The sequence below is a fragment of the Mustela nivalis genome, assembly GCF_964662115.1.
Source record: "Mustela nivalis genome assembly, chromosome: 2".
Taxonomy (NCBI): Eukaryota; Metazoa; Chordata; class Mammalia; order Carnivora; family Mustelidae; genus Mustela; species Mustela nivalis.
In genome coordinates, this window is record NC_139021.1 from 80,231,568 (window position 1) to 80,250,328 (window position 18,761).

Here is an 18,761-nt window from a genome sequence, read left to right on the forward strand (position 1 = left end):
TTCAATTCAACTCAGTTTAGATAGTCCAATTAGTAAATAGTATGTTCCAAAGATGCACTGTGAATAGAATATTCGGGACTCTGAACGTGTTTTATTGAAAAAAGTTATGTTATAAATGGGATTTAAATTCTCAGAGAAACAAACAAAAGCTAATTTCATCCATAATAACACATGGGTCATTCTGTTTTGAATAATTCTGCAATGCAAAAGGAAAGAGGGGGAAATGTTGTTGAAATGTGAATATTTTAAATTGCAAACAGATGTCTTAGCAGAGGATGGGAGATGGAATATGAAGAATCTGAAGAGGTCATCTGGGTACTTTCGAAGGAGGCGCTTTTCCAGGAGATCGTTTAGAATCATAGCCTTCAAGTTATGGATGCTGACTTACTTTATAGCTGAGGAAAACAAGAGACAGAAATTTATGTCTTATTTTACCTCAAAGCTTATGCATTTTGTTTACTTCTGCTCAGCTGTGTCACTAGTGGTAAGGATGTGGTGGGATCATGGAATGGAAAGAGGGATTTGAGAAAATGGGACGGGTCAGTGTATTTGTTCTCGAAGGTTGCCATACAAAATACCACACACTGGGAGCTTGGCAGTCGTAGATCAAGGTGTTGGCAGGTTTGGTTTCCCTCATGCCTCTCTCCCTGGCTTGCAGATGGCCATTGCTACCCTTTGTTCTCCCATGGTCTTTCTTCTGTGAACACACATCCCTGGTGTCTCTTCCTCTTTTTTTTTTTTTTTTTTTTTTAAAGATTTTATTTGTTTATTTAACAGAGAGAGATTACAAGTAGGCAGAGAGGCAGGCAGAGATAGAGAGGAGGAAGCAGGCTCCCCGCTGAGCAGAGAGCCCGATGCGGGACTCGATCCCAGGACCCTGAGATCATGACCTGAGCCGAAGGCAGCGGCTTAACCCACTGAGCCACCCAGGCGCCCCTGTCTCTTCCTCTTTTTATAAGGAGCGAGTCATGTTGGATTAGGGCTCCACCCATATGACCTCTTTTAACCCTAATTATCTCCTTAAACTCCCATCTCCAAATAGTCACATTCTAAGGAACTGGGGGTAAGGGCCTCAAGATACAAATTTTGGCGTGAGAGACATAATTGAGTCCATATCAGAATGGAAAGTGAAAGAAAGCAAGAAATAAGTTAAAAGGAATTGTATGTGGCCGATACGACCAGTGAACAAGGCAGGGCATACAGAGCAGTGGTTGGGGAAGATGGCTGCGAGCTTTGGCATGGGGACATGGAGTGGGGGACAGGGTTCCTGAATCACCCTGACCTGGCCTTCTGTACAAATGTGTGAGGGGGTGGGGTGGGGTGGGGAGGGCAAAGACTAAGACACCTCAGTTCTCATTCCCATGAATTTTACTTTTTCCTTAGTGGCCCAAAATACCAATGCCATCACGTACAGGCTCTGTGAAGACTTTTCTCCCATTTTGACCCTATGAAACTGAAGTTGGTATGAGATGGCTATGCAGCCCCCCGGGAGGGCATACTTCCAAGGACCCATTTCAGACATGGCGCTCAGATGACAATGGCCATGGGATTCCCTCTCAGTGTGATCCAACACTAATTAAGGAGTTTCCACATTAACACTAGAAAGTCTTCCCGGTGTCTCGCATGGAAATTTCAGAATGGTTGCAACTCTTTCCTGTATGTCTCCCACTCTTTCCTATTCTAAATAGAGGAGTGTTTTCTTGCACTTCCTCTACCCCTACTTCACCCTGGTTCATCAGTCCAGGGTGTGTCCTTTTAGTTCACAGATGTTTAGATCGAAGGGAGGTATCTCCAACGTGATGGAGTCCATGTCAGAGACCCCAGACTTTCAGCTGGAAGTGGACTTACAGTCCTCTAGGGAGCCTCCCTTAGGAAGGGGTCAGTGTGTGCTATGAATGAGAAGAACAAAAGAACTGTTAGAGGTGCTCAGAGGGTAGACTGTTGTAGAGACAATGCTATGGGTCTTAAAATTCCATCTTATCGTTCTCTTTCTAGACACATGGGATATTACCTGGTCTGGCTTCTGTTGTGGTGAGGTTGGGGCCAGGTGACTGGGTTAGCAGAAGGTTAATAGGATGAGGTCACCAGCGCTGTCAGTCACTCCCAGGCTGGATTTAAGGAAACTTCTTCAGGATTGGCCACTTCTCTTTTCCCTCACCGTGGTGACTGCAGATCACTCGTTGGAGGCCAGTGTGTGATGGACCAGGGCTGCCTGACTCACCTTGGATGTTGCATCAGTGAGAAATAAATGTACATTATTGCATATATGCCACCCAAACACGGGCATATCCCAGTCTTTTCTAATACTGAAAGTGCCTCACTGTTGTATGTTTTCCTCCTTGTTTACTTCCTTTCCAACCTCCCTTGACACTTGCTTTTACAAAGACTTATCTTAAATTCCAACCAGTCCCATGTGCTAACTCATTCCAAATAGTCCCCCACATACCTTGTTTCCCAAAAGTTTACAGCAACTTCACGAAGTTCGGTTCTGAGGCTTTGCTTCTCAGTTCTCAGCTGAGGGTAGCTCTGTGCTCCACTCTAGCTCCCCTCAGAACCAAAGTCAAGTGAAGGGATGGTCAGTTGGGCAGGTGCCTTGGTAGGCAACCCATGAGGGCCAGTGGAAAACACTGAAATGCAAAAAAGTGAAGAGAATTGTATTTACCAAAATTCCTCTAATCCTTTGATCAGCTCTTTGTGAAGGGAACAGGAATGAGACCCCCCAAGCAGCACATTCCAGTAATGGCTGGTATCCGGTCAATTGTTTTCTAGGGAAAGAGGTATGCAACCCTGAGACGAGGAAAGCCGTTAAGAAGCACCAGCAACAACTCTTTCTCAGCCCTTTCTCCCATTCAGTGCTTAGCTCTCCTCTGAGAACATAGGTGGCAGCTTCATGTGATTTGATCCTGACCCTTTCTGCTTTGTGATCCACTTAGCCATTTGTTCAGTGCCCCAAGAGTAAGAAAGACAGCATAAATACCTACACATAAGGAGGCCTCTCCTCACTCCTATCCCCCAATGGGTAAGCCAGTATTTGTGGGATTAGTAGGATCAGAGAACAAATCTTTGTCTCATCTGGTACTTCGTATTTACATACGGGCCGTGGGTCTGCTAGCAGCTAATTATAGCAAATATCATAACTACCGAGAGCTTATAGCATTCCTGCAATGAGATGGACCCCTGTTGAGCTGCTGGACTAATCCAACATGATGTTAGAACAAGAAAAGGTGAAATTATGAAGTGAAGTTTATCTTTGGTGGTCCCTTCCTCATTTTCCTATGTCCATCTTTGACTCACGAACGAGTCAAGAGTTGCTGAGAGTTTAGCCTGCCTGGACATGGTGCCGGGAATGGTAATTTATAGAGACAAAAGACCCAATCCTGCCTTCGACGAGTTCAGAGTTGAGCTCAATTGTTTCAGAAGCCCAGACAGATCAAATTCCAACACCACATATACCTAAGACTGGATTTAAAATAACATGATACATTTTTGGGGGGAGAAGAGGGTATTTAAAATGTAACTTCTGGGCACCTGGGTGGCTCAGTGGGTTGAGCCTCTGCCTTCAGCTCAGGTCATGATTTCAGGGTCCTGGGATCGAGTCCCGTATCGGGCTCTCTGCTTGGCAGGGAGCCTGCTTCCTCCTCTCTCTCTCTGCCTGCCTCTTTGCCTACTTATGATCTCGCTCTGTCAAATAAATAAATAAAATCTTAAAAAAAATAAAAAATTAAAAAAAAATGTAACTTCTAATTTCCAAGCGAACGGACCCCATCCTATATCAGAGGATTTCAAGTGGCAGATGGATGAGGCTGTCTTCCTAAGGCCTTGCCGTCAGGCCTGGAGACAAATGTCCTTTGGAGGCTGGCCCTGTTTCAGGGACACGAAAGTTGCCTCTTCTATTTGACTTCTCACTTACAAAACAAGCTTTTTGCTTTATTCATCAAAAAATTGTTTGCCCTTATCAACCCTCATGTGCCATATAAATCCTGTAAAGCAACCCTAGGCCCTCAGTGCTCCAAACTAACAACTTTCACTGGACGTCTTCCAATGCTGTCTCATGGTGTTTGAAATTTTGGCATCAGATGTAGGGTCAACAGTTGCTTACGAAGTATTCACCTTGGTTACTCTTGGTGAAATGATGTAACCATCGCTCTATCTTTGGTACGTCAGCCTTTTTTTTTTTTTTTTTTTTTTTTTTGTAAGTAGACTCCACACTGGGCATGAACTCATGACCCTGAGATCAAGATCTGAGCTAAGATCAAGAGTCTAACACCTAACCGACTGAGCCACTCAGGTAACCCTTTGTAAATCAGCTTTTGAATCTAAAGTCATTTGAGGGCAGTGGCAAGGCTGAAGGGTAAGAATGTAAAAAACTGAAGCCCTGCCCCAACAAGGCATGGTTAACACACATGCACACACACATATAATTTAAGTAAACTTTTGAATCTTCTATTTAAAAAGAGCAAGGAAAAGGTATTTTCATAGAATGAACAATCTCCAGGCTCGATGGCAAACTAAACATGATCCAAGCCAAAGGACTTTGAGGATAAACAAAAGAACAACAAAACCAAACAGGTTTACTGGCCCCTTGGTACTCAGAGATGTTTTTAAGACCACATCAATTTATAAATACCACTGCCACATAGGATTCCTCTATAAAATATGCCTGTTGCAAAGCATTAACATATTGATGTTGGGCTGATGTTCAGGTATCCACCCACTAGGTAAGTGTCTTGCTCCTGCACAAGAGTATCAGTTGACATAACCATGATTACTAAATGTTCTGAATGGTGGAGGGGCCCTCCTGGATGTCCAAAATTGTGATGGCAAATCCTCAAAGGAGGGGATTCTCTTGTGAGAGAATGGGGCAAAGACTGAAGAAACAGAGGCTGATAGCTCATGGTTCATATACATCCTTGGCTTCTATTGATAAATATGTTAAAGAGTTTCTTAGCTCAAATTCATTAACAATATGTACAAATCAGATGGACAAGACCATAATAGTCCCTCACCATTTCTAAGCTAACCTGATAAGTACAAAAAAATTTAATGAACCTGAATGAAAATCATTTGATCATTTTGTAGGAATCTAGGGGGAAGTTTCAGGTCAGAATATGTTCATTGTACCAGATGAGAAGATTATAACTAGATAGCCTATACACAGACACACACACAGATTCACACACACACACACACACACACACATACACACACACACACACACACACAGATGAAAAAGAAAAAAGAAAGTGGAAAAAAAAAAAAAAAAGACACTGAAAACACCAGATGGGAAAGGCAGGCTGGGTCACCCTACCAGTGATTCTTCATACTACACAATCTCATGGAGCCTATACCATACAGAATGATCACTCCTCAGTAACCAAAAGTTGTTCACATAATCCCAGTGAGTTAGCATGACAAATGGGTTTCTTTGAGAGAGGAATTCAATATCAGGAAGCAGTGAAGAAATTTAGAATTTCAGAGTCTTTGATACATTTTAAAAAAATCAATCATGAAGTTGTTACAGAAGTAATTCTGTTTAAAAAGGAAAAAAAAAAGACTTGCTTGGAATAAGCCATCACTACAGGCAACACAAATAGCTAAGTGCTGCTGCTAACTACAGGCTTTATTAAGAAAGGCAAATTCTCTTTGTGTATTAAGGAGGACACATGTTGCATGGAGCACTGGCTGTTACGCACAAAAAATGAATCATGGAACACTACATCAAAAACTAATGATGTACTGTATGGTAACTAACATAATACAATAAAAAAATAAAAATTACAAAAGAAAGAAATACAAATTTTCATTGTAATATCTGGTATTATTTAAAATAAACAAAACAACCCAGTATAGTTTAGCAGTTGTATTGTTGCAATATAGCAAATTATCCCCAAACTTAGTAGCTTACAATAACAAATATTAACTCACAGTTTCTACTGGCCAGGAGTCCAGACCTCTTAGTGGGGTACCTGTGGCTCAAAGTCTTCCCCAAGTTTGCAGTCATCTCAAGGTCAGACTGGGGCTGAGGAATCTGTTGCCAGGCTCACTCCCATAGCTGTTGGCAGATTTAAAAATTTGTATTCAGTTTACTCCTGTGAGCTTCTTTACAGGGCTCTTGCATGCATGGAGGCTGGCTTTTGTGCGTGAGTCACCCAAGAGAGCAAGAAGGAGTGCCCCAAATGGAACCTGCCATTGTTTTATATCCTAACCTCAGAAATAATATCTTGTCACTTCTGTTGTTCTATTTATTAGAGGCAAGTCAAAATCTTCAGCTTCCACATAGAAGCCTGAAGGTCAGAAGGCAGGGATCATTGGGGCCATTTTAGGGGCTAAAACAGCGGCTAGCAGTCTGATTCTGGAGCCAGGATACCTGCATTTGCTTCTCAGCTTTTCCACTTACTAGCCTCATGATCTAAATCTCTCTGTGGCTCAATTTCCTTACCTTTGAAAAGGGGATAACAAAGCAGCCACCTCATAGAGGCGCCACGAGTCGTCAGTGAGTACTTAAAGCCCTGCACAGCAGCCCTAAATGAGCCTTACAGAAATCGTGATTATTATTAAAAGAGATTGCTTAATGCTCCAGGTTTCAGAATATTATGAGGGATAAAAATGAGAACTTCCTAGATGGGTTTACATAGTAGGTAATATCTTTGTTATGTGCATTATCCACAGAGGGGTAGTAGTGAAAGAAAACCAAAATGGCAGAACTATAAATGGCTGCCCAGAGAGAGCATGGCCAGTGTTCCACTCTCATGGCAGAGGGCCTTGGATGGAGAGCGAGATGCTGATGGGATGAACCTGAAATCTCACCATGAAAGTCCCACAAGTTGACATTCTCAGAACCTGCAGAGCAGCAGCTCTGTCCTGTTTCTGATGGTCCTCCATCTCTATTCCTAAGAGGAGGAGAGGGGATGGGGAACCTCTTGACTTTGCCCTTCAGAAAAAATATATTTGAGAACTGCCCAAGGTTACAGAATTCCAATAGAACTAAAGTCAAAGTAAACATATCTTTGCAAGTCATTATTGATTTTAGGGTACAGGTATGCCTCCCACCAGTCCTGAAAACCATGCAATTGCCAGCAAAGAAAACAGTCTTGTGATTGACCTGTGAGGCTGGAAAGTGTAGGAACAAGAGAAATCAGAGGTCAACCTCCAACTTCTTAATAAGGATCATCACATAAGACACAGAGGCACATCTCCTAGAATACATCTTTTTCAAGTCATAGCAGGAATGAGGATTCCAAAGAGGTTTCAACCCTTTACTCCAACCCCCAACCCATGAGTATATCCAGGAGAATGGAATCACCTAGAATTACAATTAATGAAATTAGTGACAGGAAGTGACATAGGAATTCTACTAAGATTTTCATAGACCACATCTCTTGATTTATTACATCAGATTGAACTCTCCATTATCTAATTCCACCCAGTATTTTGAACTGGGACTACTACTAATGGTAAATGGATTGCCTGCTTACGATGGGTTAGATACACTGCACTGAGGGCTCTCACAGATTGCCTCACCTATCTCTCTCGATTGCTGTATGAGGTTTATACTGTTACTATCTTTTTTTGGTTGTTGTTCTGGATGAGGACACTAAGATTGAGAGAAATTAAGTGACTCATGGCCAGGAATTATCTGCGCCCTGAAAGCCTCAGTGCAAAGCCCTTAACACCTGCTACTGTTGGCCAGAAGGGAAAGGCAGATGAAGTTTAGGAACAGCTGGTTGTGGGATGGGAGTGTGCTGAGGATGGATGATTAATTTTGGATGTTCCAGCAGGGCCAGATCACAACAGACAAGCACTCACATGCTAAGGATGTTGGGAAGCCACAAGCTACTTCTCAGCTCGCTAGCCCTTGATTAGATGGTGAAGGAACGCTTTCCGAGGAAAGAAGGATCAGAGGCATGCCAGCTGATTCTGACAAAGCAGGTAAGGGAAGGCAAGGGGAGCACCCCTTTTCCTGCTGTCCCAGCCCTCTGTGAGCAGAAGAAGGGAAGCAGGACAGGGGATGGAGATTGGGACAGAGGAATCAGACACATGGAGCTGTATCATCAGAGATACCGTGAGAAGATGACACCACACAGTGGCTCTGCTTGTGTTATGTTCCGGCTGAGAACGTGGAAAAGCAAGGCTTAGTAACTGCAATAAAAACCCCCACTCAGAAAAAGAGGACACCAAGCAGCCATTGCTTCTCTACAAAGATGGAGTCTCTCAGAGCAGGGGCTGTAAGGATTGCGTGTCTGGTGGTGTGTATGCAGCCCCTCAAGAAGGCCTTGGTCAGGTTCTCTGTGGAGAATCCCTTGTCCATGTTCTCCAGGCCCTGGGATCCCCTCATGACAGGGTGTTCATTGTCCACGTGGTTATATCTAAAGTGGGCTCTGGGAGTCTGAGTTCCTCGAAGACTGCTAAAGTCAATGAGGAGCTGAAGGTTGTTCAGTTATGTCCTGAAGTGACTTTACTTCCTGCCATGTGGAGAAGGCCAGGATACAGAAAGAGAGAAGGATGAGGCTGGCAGACAAGAGAAAAGTAGATATTCAAGAGAGAGTCTTGATGCCATTTGAATTGCTGGTTCAGCTGCTCCTGCAGCTCAGATACGTCCTCCCCTTTCTACTCCTTAGATTCTCTTTAGATTCTCTGAGACGCCCCAAGGCCTTGGCAACCAAGGGTCTTCACTAATATAATCCTAGAATGAAACCAACCATTGAGATATTCCAACCAATGTCATAGACACTCAAGTTCTTTGGCCTGGACTAGAGTTCTAATAATTTTTGTCCCGTTTTTATTAGATAACACCCATTAACATTATCAAGGCAAAAGCAAAAACAAACAAAAAAGTACCCTCTCAGAAAAACCCCCAATATTGTGGCTGACTTTTGAGCAGATGTATTTACTTAAGAGGGATAATAAATGACAGTAAGTCATAATGAAATGGCTCTAGATACCCTGATCTTGCTCCAGAAGTTCAGGTAAATTCGTATCAATAATAAAAACATGCATAAAACATAGGTAGGTTAAACAAATGTGGTAGACACATATGATGGAATACCACTCAATTTTTAAAAGGAAGGAAATTCTGACACATGCTACAACACATATGAATCTTGAGAACATTATGCTAAATGAAATGAGCCTGTCACGAGAAACAGATACTGTACAATCCCACTCACATGAGGTACTTCGAGAAGTCAAATTCAAATAGTGGCAGAAAAGAGAATTGTGGTTGCTAGGGACTGGAGGAGGGGGTCATAGGGAGTCGTTGTCTAAGGGATACAGAATTTTAGTTTTGTGACATGAAAAGAGTTCTGGAAATTGGTTGCCCAACAATATAAATGTACTTAACACTATTAACTGTGCACTTAAAAATGGTTAAGATGGTAAATTTTATTGTGTATTTTACCAAAATTACAAAAAAAAAAAATCAACTAGTGAGACAAGTGTTCTAGAACCTTGCTGTTGTTAGAAAACAAATACATTTGTTGATAAATTAGTCTAGATATTAGACTAGGTGACCTTCTAACCTGGATGCTTAAAAATGTGATGATAGCTATTAGCCAGGCTGGTAATTCTTAATTTTTTCCCTTAACTTGCTACACATAGAAAAATTATCCTATTTTAGACACATGGGGGTAACTGGAAGGGCCTGCTTGAAGCTGGAGGTCATTGGTTGGGGAGTTGGGCTGAGGGCTCTAACTATTCCAGCACTCAGCCAGCTTGCCCAGTCCTGTCTGTCTCTGCACTCTAGTTACCTATTCATGGTACACTTGCTGGGAAGCTCCCATTTGCGGGGCCTGGTCACAGAACAATTACCTCTATCAATGGCTAGATTCCAAAGGTGACGAATCAAGTTTGTGTAACCTGTAGCTCTGAAAAGATGGAGCAGTTCTGCACTGGTTGTTGTTGTTTTGTAGCCTGCTGATTTTATCTGCAAAGCCTTGAACATCAAGGCAATGTCCTCAGATGCTACTCTAGACTGAAAATAAGAAGGCACCTTAGTTGCTTATTAAACTCAATAAAGCACAACTACCAAACTCTGAGACATGGTTTTTCACATTCAGTGTGACTACTGGATACAAACATAAACATTAGTTCTTTTTGGAAGAATTTTTATTTCTTCTCCCTATCCAACCACCCACAATATTGATGAAATAACTTATCCTAACCTGGAGTGGGAATTTTCTGAAGCCACATTAACAAGGAAGATGGATCCTTAAAATAGGGCATTCACATTGTGCTATGTTATTCCACATTATATTACATTAGGGTATGCTTAACTCCAAAACAAAGATACAATTTCTCTGTATCAAATCCTGCCTATGTTACTCTTCCAATCCATTATGGCTTTCTGAAATGTCATTTGAGGTAAAAAGGTTTGAGAGTGATGTTTCTGGAAAATGAACTTGTGGCCAACTAAAGATGATAACTCTTCTCTTTGAGAGGTGGAGTCAGTTCCCCTCCCCTTGAGTCTGGGTGGGCCATGATTTGTTTGGCCAGAAGTGAAACTGGGTTATAAAATGCTGGGCTACAAGCAGTGTTGCCCTCACAGAAAGCCTGCTTTCTGCATACAACAGGTTACGTCCATCTACGAGCTTGGATATGCCCAAACAGTTCTAAGATAACCCATTCAAAGAAAAATTCAACTAATTCTTTTTTTAAAAAAGATTTTATTTATTTATTTGACAGACAGAGATCACAAGTAGGCAGAGATCGAGTGGGGAAAGCAGATTCCCTGCTGAGCAGAGAGCTCAATGTGGGGCTCGATCCCAGGACACTGAGATCATGACCTGAGCCGAAGGCAGAAGCTTAACCCACGGAGCCACCCAGGCACCCCTCAAATAATTCTTAATTAAGGATAGAAAGGACTAACATGTTGTCTGTATATTTTTTTCTCTCTTGCCATTCTGATCACAATCCTCAAGAAATCATCAAAAGATTTCAGAGTTGGAAGAATCTTCAGGAGGACTGATCTACATTGATTTCCTATTTTGGAAGAAATCAGTAGGCTTCTACGTCAGCATGTTATTATGGTCGAATGTCGACAGGAGCTTTGGAGATGACTCGAAGATCATGACAGTTATCAACAGAATAGTTTTATTTTTCATCGAATTCCACTTATTTAAAAAGTACTAGACCCCTTAAGATGTAAACAAATTTTAGAAAAACTGAAAAGAATGATCCTTATTTCACACAGAGTGGTCAGGAAAGCAAGAAAGGTCTCAAATCAATAGACAGCAGAGGCATAATCATTTCTTATGTTGTTTAACTCTTTAGAGGGATGAAGTGATTTTCCCAGTGTCCCACTGATGGTAAGTGGTGGAAAAAAGACGAGGCTGCGGGTTATAGTCATTTCCTTCCTCTAAGCCATGCTGTGTCTATATACCATATTGCTTCTACAGAAACCCATATGAGATGTGAACATTTGAGAAATAGATAACTTTTTAACAGTTTTTTAAAAATTTAATTTTCTTTATTTGACAGACAGAGATCACAAGCAGGTAGAGAGACAGGCAAAGAGAGAGGAGGAAATAGGCTCCCTGCTGAGCAGGGAGCCTGAGGTGGGGCTTGCTCCCAGGACCTTGGGATCATGACCTGAGCTGAAGGCAGAGGCTTAACCTACTGAGCCACCCAGGCGCCCCTGAGAAATAGATAACTTTAAATTTTAAACACGTAACCCAACAATGTGGATCGAGACCCACATTGAGCTCTCTGCTCATCAGGGAACCTGCTTCCCCCACTCACTCTCTGCCTACTTGTGATCTCTGTCTGTCAAATAAATAAATAAAATCTTTTTTAAAAAAAGAATTAGTTGAATTTTTCTTTGGATGAGTTATCTTAGAACTGTTTGGGCATATCCAAGCTGGTGGATGGACGTAACCGCTTTCATTGCCATGGTGTTAATCTCCCAAAATTTAATTGAAAAACTGGTTCAAGCATCTGAAGTCACAGGACATGCTATTTTTGTTGGTTGCTTAATTGAAGTTCAAAGAAAGATAGCAAGAACTTTCTCCACACCCCAGCCTCCAGTTCACCTTGGGTTCACCTGATACTGGCCACACATTAGGTACTATGTGTTTAAAAAAATATGTCTCAAAGGAGGGCCCAAAGGTGGTTCTATTGAGATGATATTATTTGAATTGATATTATTTCCCTCTCCTTGTTTTGTTCACCTTGAAATGGCATACTTTTCAAAGCTTATAAATAATAGGCTTAAACAAAGGGGTAGTTAAACTCAATTCTCTCTTGAGACAAAGAATCAATAGAAGTAAAGCGTGCATTGTTATATATTAGAAAATTTGGAAATGGCAAGCATTTTGTCACTGAAGAGGTATAAAGCTTCCAAAGTCAACATAAGCCAGGGGTTATATACATAGCCTGTTCAACTCTGGACCCAATAGCCAAGATCAAGGCCATTTACTGATAAGAGTAGACCTTGAACAGTATTTATCAAGGTCTCTCTTTCTCTCCCTCTTTTTAAATCACTACAGCTATTTGGGAACATTGAAACCAAACTGCACTTGCACATAACCTTGATCCTGTGTGTTCTACTTCTTGTGTTTATTTTGAGGTAGTTCTCTATTCTTCGGTCTATAAACTCTAGGTAAATGGCATTAAAAAAAAAAAAAAACCTCATTCTGTAGCCACGCTTGCATTAAGAACTCAAACCATTACGTAATGTATGGGGAAAATGTTATCTACAACTTCCAAGGAAAATAAATCCTATGGAATGAACTCCTCACCCTTTTCTACTAAGGACCTCAGTTGCCTTGGTTAAGGGGCTAAATATGTAATTAGACAAAGAAAAGAGGCAACTTGCTCTACCTGGAGAGAAAATTTGGAGTCATAGAGAGCGCTAACTTCCTACCCAGGAGAAGAAAGCTGGCACGATGGCATAAGCCTGGAGGTGTAGCGCGGGACAAGAGGGCCAAAGAACCTAGGGATGGATGGTGTAGGACTTGCTGAGTGCTCCACTGAAGTTGTTGCATTGTTGTGATATTTCTCTCCTCTCCCTCTGCAATCCTCTTTTATTCAAGTTGGCTGCCGAAGGAAAGGCTTGCATGCAGGGTTTTGTTTTTCCTGGGCTTTGGTTTTGGGTGAGGGTAGGGCGATGAAACCCTGGGAAGTATCCAAGTTCGGCATCTGTGTCAATGTTGTGTAGAAGAGGAACCACTTATGAGGACCAGTGGGATGGCTGTTCATAAATCGAACTGATTAATTAGAAGTAAGGAGCTTCAAGTAAGTATGCTCAAGAAGATAAAACCAATGTGGAGAAATGTTGGGAAGGGGTTTTGGCTTCCATAGGACATGAAATAGAAGTTAGAAACAATCTCATGCAGAAGTTAGAAGGATGGGAAATCACAGTTACTTCTGGCAGAAGGACTTTACGTGTGTCTCTTGCTTGCGCTCTCTTTCTCTCTCTGAGAGAGATACAGAAGTATCTTTACATAACTTTTAATTATCTTTCCCTTCGGAGGTACTACTATTCGCTTCTTTTTGATTTTATAGATGAAGATACTAGAGCTCTGAGTCTCTTTTCTGGGGCCACTTAGGAAAAGCAGGAGTGCAAGGGATGAAGCTGAGACCTGACCCCTTGCGGATGATGAGGACACAGGAAACCAGAAGCACCATAACGTGCCCCCACCCCCCAATCAATAAACAGCTGACTTTCTTATACTGGAGGTAGGGAGGATCTCTGGTGGCTTGTGATCTAAACAGCTCAGTTTGCCATGTATTAGTGACTCTAACTATATACTGATCTATATATTCAGATCCCTAAAGAAACAAGTAGGAGCTTTTAAAGGAATGAACTTCCTTTACCATATCATCATTTTCATTTACTCTCTCAAAGTGGGTTCTTCATCAGAATTGGTTTTCTTGGGTGAATGTGCTCCAGAAAATAGAATGTTTCTGTTCTTTGCACAGAAATTGCAGGAACAGAAAAAATAAGTGTGATGAAAGAACGGGAAGGAATTCCTCCTCTGCAAATGCGGGACAGGTGGGAGAGGAGGGCAAGTAGCTGCAATCAAAGGAGATAGTTAAATACATCACTGGAAGAGCAAGCAAGCCAGTTATATGCAAATTAAGATCCATTCATCACAACCTCCAGAGACTGAAAAGTCTGAAAATTAGAGATCACAACAAGTATTTTGGATTTAGTTAAGAAAGGAGAGGTTGGGGCTCCTGGGTGGCTCAATCGGTTAAGTATCTGCCTTCAGCTCAGATCAAGGTCCCAGGGTCCTGGACTGGAGCCCCTTATTGGGCTCCTTGCTTGGAGCGGGGTCTGCTTCTCTCCCTCTGCTGCTCCCCCTGCTGGCGCTCTGTTTCTCTGTCAAATGAATACATAAAATCTAAAGAAAGAGAAAAAGAAAAGGAATAAAGAGAAAGGAAGGAAGGAAGGAAGAAAACAGAAAGAAGAGGTTAAGGAAGACCTTATCATGGCTGCTTCTGATCCTTAAGGGTAATAAAAGTCAGGGCCCACGCTTGGGAGAGAATTGGAGAGTGGACAGCAAGGTAGTTCAAGGTTTACACAAAGCACACTTGATTCAGTTTCCCCTGAAGAGCAAGGTAAAGGAGTCAGGAATACAAGAGAAGTAGAGGAATGTTCAAGGAGAAAAACTGTTCTCCCTTACATCTCTTTCATGGACATTAAGAAACAGAATGAGAAACAGTGGGAGGGGGAGGAAGGGAGAGATTGAACAAATGGATGGGAATAAATCAGGCAGGACTATTTGAGGAAATAAACAGCTGAAGGACATTATGAAGAGTCAGTAAGAAAAAAGATATTGTCCTAAATGAACAGTCACCAAGTGACACAGTGGCAGGGACTGTTGAATTCTTCAGTGACAAAAAGTCCTAAGAGAAGTGAGTGATTATGTAATCAGAATACTCAGTGGTGCAGAGATAACAAAAGATAATTTCAGAGTCCTCACAGTGCAGAGGGAACAAAAGAATCTTGAGTGGAAATCAGAATGAAGTCAAGTGAAAGCTTACAACAAAGGAACAAAGAAGAGATTTTTGAAAATTTAGGATAGAAAATAGATGAACCATCAGGAAGTTAATGGGGAAATTGCAGTAGATAGTTGTTAAACTATGCATCATCTCATCTCATATAATTGCCATTATAACATAACGAGGTAACTCAGGCATAGAGTTTGCATGCCTCAACCAGCTGGTAAATGGTGAAGCCAGGGATCAAACCAAAGCCTATACTCCACTACCATTACCATTTTTGTAATTAACAAGCATTAACATTTTGAATACCTTAGTATGGATTAAAAAGTTTTTTCTTCATAGCTAAAAATATTAATCATATTTCACAAAACTAATAATTTTCAATATGCCCAGTCCATATTTCACAAGTTGCCCTCAAAATACCATTTAGAGTGGGTTTATTCAAATCAGAATCTACTCCAGTGCACATTACCATAGCTGTATACTTTACCCCTTCTTTACTCTAGAAGAATCTCTTCTTTTCATGATATGGATTTGTCATGTAATACTTTTTCATCTTCTAGATTTGTCTGATTCCTTTTTTTTTTTTGGACAACTTTTAACTTATTCTTTTATATATTTCTTGTTAAGTGAAAGTTACATATAAAGACTTGACAGATTCAAGTCAAATATTTTAGTTGAGAGTACACCATATGTACACATATATTTACGCCACAGCCAACCCATTAGAAGATGTGTAGTTCCTAGTTGTTCCACCACTGGGGGTGCTAAGTTTGGTCAATGAATTAGGGTGATGATGGCCTTATTCTCCATTGTGCAATCATGGTTTCCCCCTTGTGATGAGAGCATATTTTTTGATGTGCCCTGGGCAAACAACATAGATCAATCATTTGATAATTTTAATACCAGCTGATAATCCTTGTCTGAGATAGTAATTTCATTAGGGACTTCAAATGTTGAAAAATTTTATATTTCTATCATTATCAACATTTATTAGCTGACATTCTTCTGTAAAGCACAGCTTTCACTTATTGCTAGGACTACTGGTTATTAGAAATAAAGGTCTATGTGAAAGGCAGAGTAAAAGTGTAATGCTTTCCTTTACTTACCAGTTTTCAAACTGAGGAGTTCGTTTAATGGCTTCCTCAAATGGTGACAAAGAAGTTTTAATGGCTCACGTGGTAGTCATAAAGGACTTAGGAAATCTTTGTAGACCCAATGTCTTTTGGTTAACTAAAATCCACCCCCCCTTTTTTTTTAGAGATTTTGTTTGTTTATTTGACACAGAGAGAGAGCACAAGCAAGGAGAGCTGCAGAGGGAGAGGGAGAAACAGACACAGGACTCAATCCCAGGACCCCGGGATCATGACCCAGCCCAAAGGCAGATGCTTAACTGACTGAGCCACCCAGGTGTCCTCAGTTAACTAAAATCTTGATGCCGATATGGTGTCACATGGAATCACATCAGCCCGGCTCTTAAATCCATTGGTCATTGAAAACTTCTTTATTTTTAGTAACAAGATACCCTGGACTCACCATGTACTTCCCTTTCCTGACTTTTTAGTGAGGAATAATATTAGAAACTGAAATGTGGATAAGAGATGATAAGAAGTTTGTTGGTTTGTTTAGTATTTCCTAAGTAAATTCTATGGTATTTCCTGTCATCCTATGGTAAATCTTTTCTAATTTGACGTTGTTCTTATCATGAATTGTTCCACATCATTAAATATTCTACATTTAAAAAATGACATTTAAAAATGTTTTATGAAGACACCATCATTCTTGTTGACTAGATCTGTACAGTTAGACACTAACATAATTTTTTTAAAAAAGCTATTAAACTAGGAGCATTGTATTGACATATAAAATTATCTTTAACCTATTTGTTAACACTATACTTTACCAGCTGGTCTATAAATATTACTAGACTAAAAAATGCTTTTAGTTATAATTCTCAAATTCTTTTACCAGTAGGGTAGTGCCAGAAAACCATTCCAAAAGGAAGAGGATAAACAACACAATTTATATTTGCTATGGATTTACCACTGGTTTCCACTGAGTTGTATCATTTGACCATCTTTACCTCCATGATACCATCTTTGTTGGTCAACATGTTATGTTGGTCAGCACTTACTTCCATGGAAAGAATCAGAATTAAGAACTGGAGGACCACATTCTAATCTCTGTTCTGGAGATAAGAAAATTGGGACTTAGAGAGTTGGTGGTGGAGGCATGATGAGAACTCTTACACAAATCCTCTCCATTTTAATTTTATAATTCTGCCACTTCTGTTTCTATTTGTGGGCTTGGTGATCATAAAGTTGCACACACAATTCTGGAAGAACTGGTGACTGTAAGAATTGAAATTTAAGTAATCAGTATTTAGTCAAGGAAAACGGGAAGGAATATGATGTGGGTAAAAGAAAAAAAAAAAGGACAAACCTTGTAGGGCAATGCATTAAAATGGAAAATGCATTATCAAGGGAGCTAAGACACTTGGGCATTTTAAATATTTTCCAGGGAGGATGGCCTATGGACATATGACAAACATATGTTATAAATCTGGGCACTATCACACTGAAAAAACCCCAAGACCTATTATATGACATTATCAATATCAGTGTTTTTCATTTCATATCATTACATTTCTGAAAATGTGAATTATATTTAGCCCTGTATTCCTTATGTATACTACAGGTCAGAAAAAGCAGTGCTACATAATATTGATGTTTGGGTAATTCCCAGTTCTTATTTTAGTAAGTAAATTTTATATTCTTCTTTCACTTTATTTGAACAGCTAAGGGAGAAAGAATGTTGTAAATTTCTTCCCAGGGCCTATACACCCTCTGGTGGAGACAATAAGTAACCAAATTCCCACATACTGATGTAGTATCAACTTGTCAAGGGTACTATAAGATACTGTTTTAACAGCAGCACTATGATCACTGTGAAGATCAATGGGGACTGTGGCCTTAGAAGTTTCTTTGTCAAACAATGACATATGGAAAAAAAAAATTCTTCACTCACTTTTCTACTGCACATGGCTCCTCCTCCAGACATATGTGTTGGTGGGTGAAAATGCATTTTCTTCCATCTTCCATGCTGAGTTGTTTTGTAAGATTGGAGTCATTTTGTGTAAGTTAAACTGTAATCAACAATAGCATTTTTGATATTGTTAGTTGCTGCCAGGCAATGTTAGGTGCCATAGTAATCACAATTTTTTTCTTATATAGATGGTAACCATCTACCGGCACCCAAGCCCCACCTTCCTGCCATGTTTTTTGTTTTTGTTTTTTTAGTACCTATGATTTTTAAAAGACTGTATGAAGAACTTTTCAGATTTCTAGGTTTATCAACTTTCTGGCTTTCAAGATATTCTGGCTTAAAGCTGAGTAAGAATACCAGTATTCATTCACTAGATCAGAATAAAAAAGAATTTAATATTCTTATTTTCAGTTAAAAAAAAACCAACATATTCTTATAGTAATAGAGTCAGAGCCCTTCAAATACTCTGCTTTTCTGCCTTATGATTCTTTTTTAAAAGATTCTATTTATTTATTTGTTTATTTATTTGTCAGAGAGAGAGAGAGAGCACAAGCACAAGGGGGAATGTCAGGCAGAGGGAGAGGGAGAAGCAGGCTTTCTGCTGAGCAAGGAGCCTGATGCAGGACTCCATCCCAAGACCCTGGGATCAGGATCTGAGACAAAGGCAGATGCTTAACTGAGCCACCCAGGCATCTCTATGCCTCATTGAGTCTTGATGAATAAAATTGCTAGGGAGACAGCAAGCACTGAAAAAAGAATAACAAAACTTT

The 18,761-nt window shown here is 40.5% G+C and overlaps 1 long non-coding RNA gene across 1 annotated transcript; it reads right to left on the reverse strand.

Annotated features, from left to right (window-relative positions):
- Positions 1-74: 74 nt before the first annotated feature.
- Positions 75-18,091, reverse strand: LOC309859561. Its single transcript, XR_014308758.1, has 5 exons — positions 17,974-18,091; positions 5,926-6,052; positions 2,447-2,627; positions 2,012-2,221; positions 75-395 (listed from the first exon to the last, which is right to left on the reverse strand). It is a non-coding gene; the product is annotated as an uncharacterized lncRNA (long non-coding RNA).
- Positions 18,092-18,761: the final 670 nt, after the last annotated feature.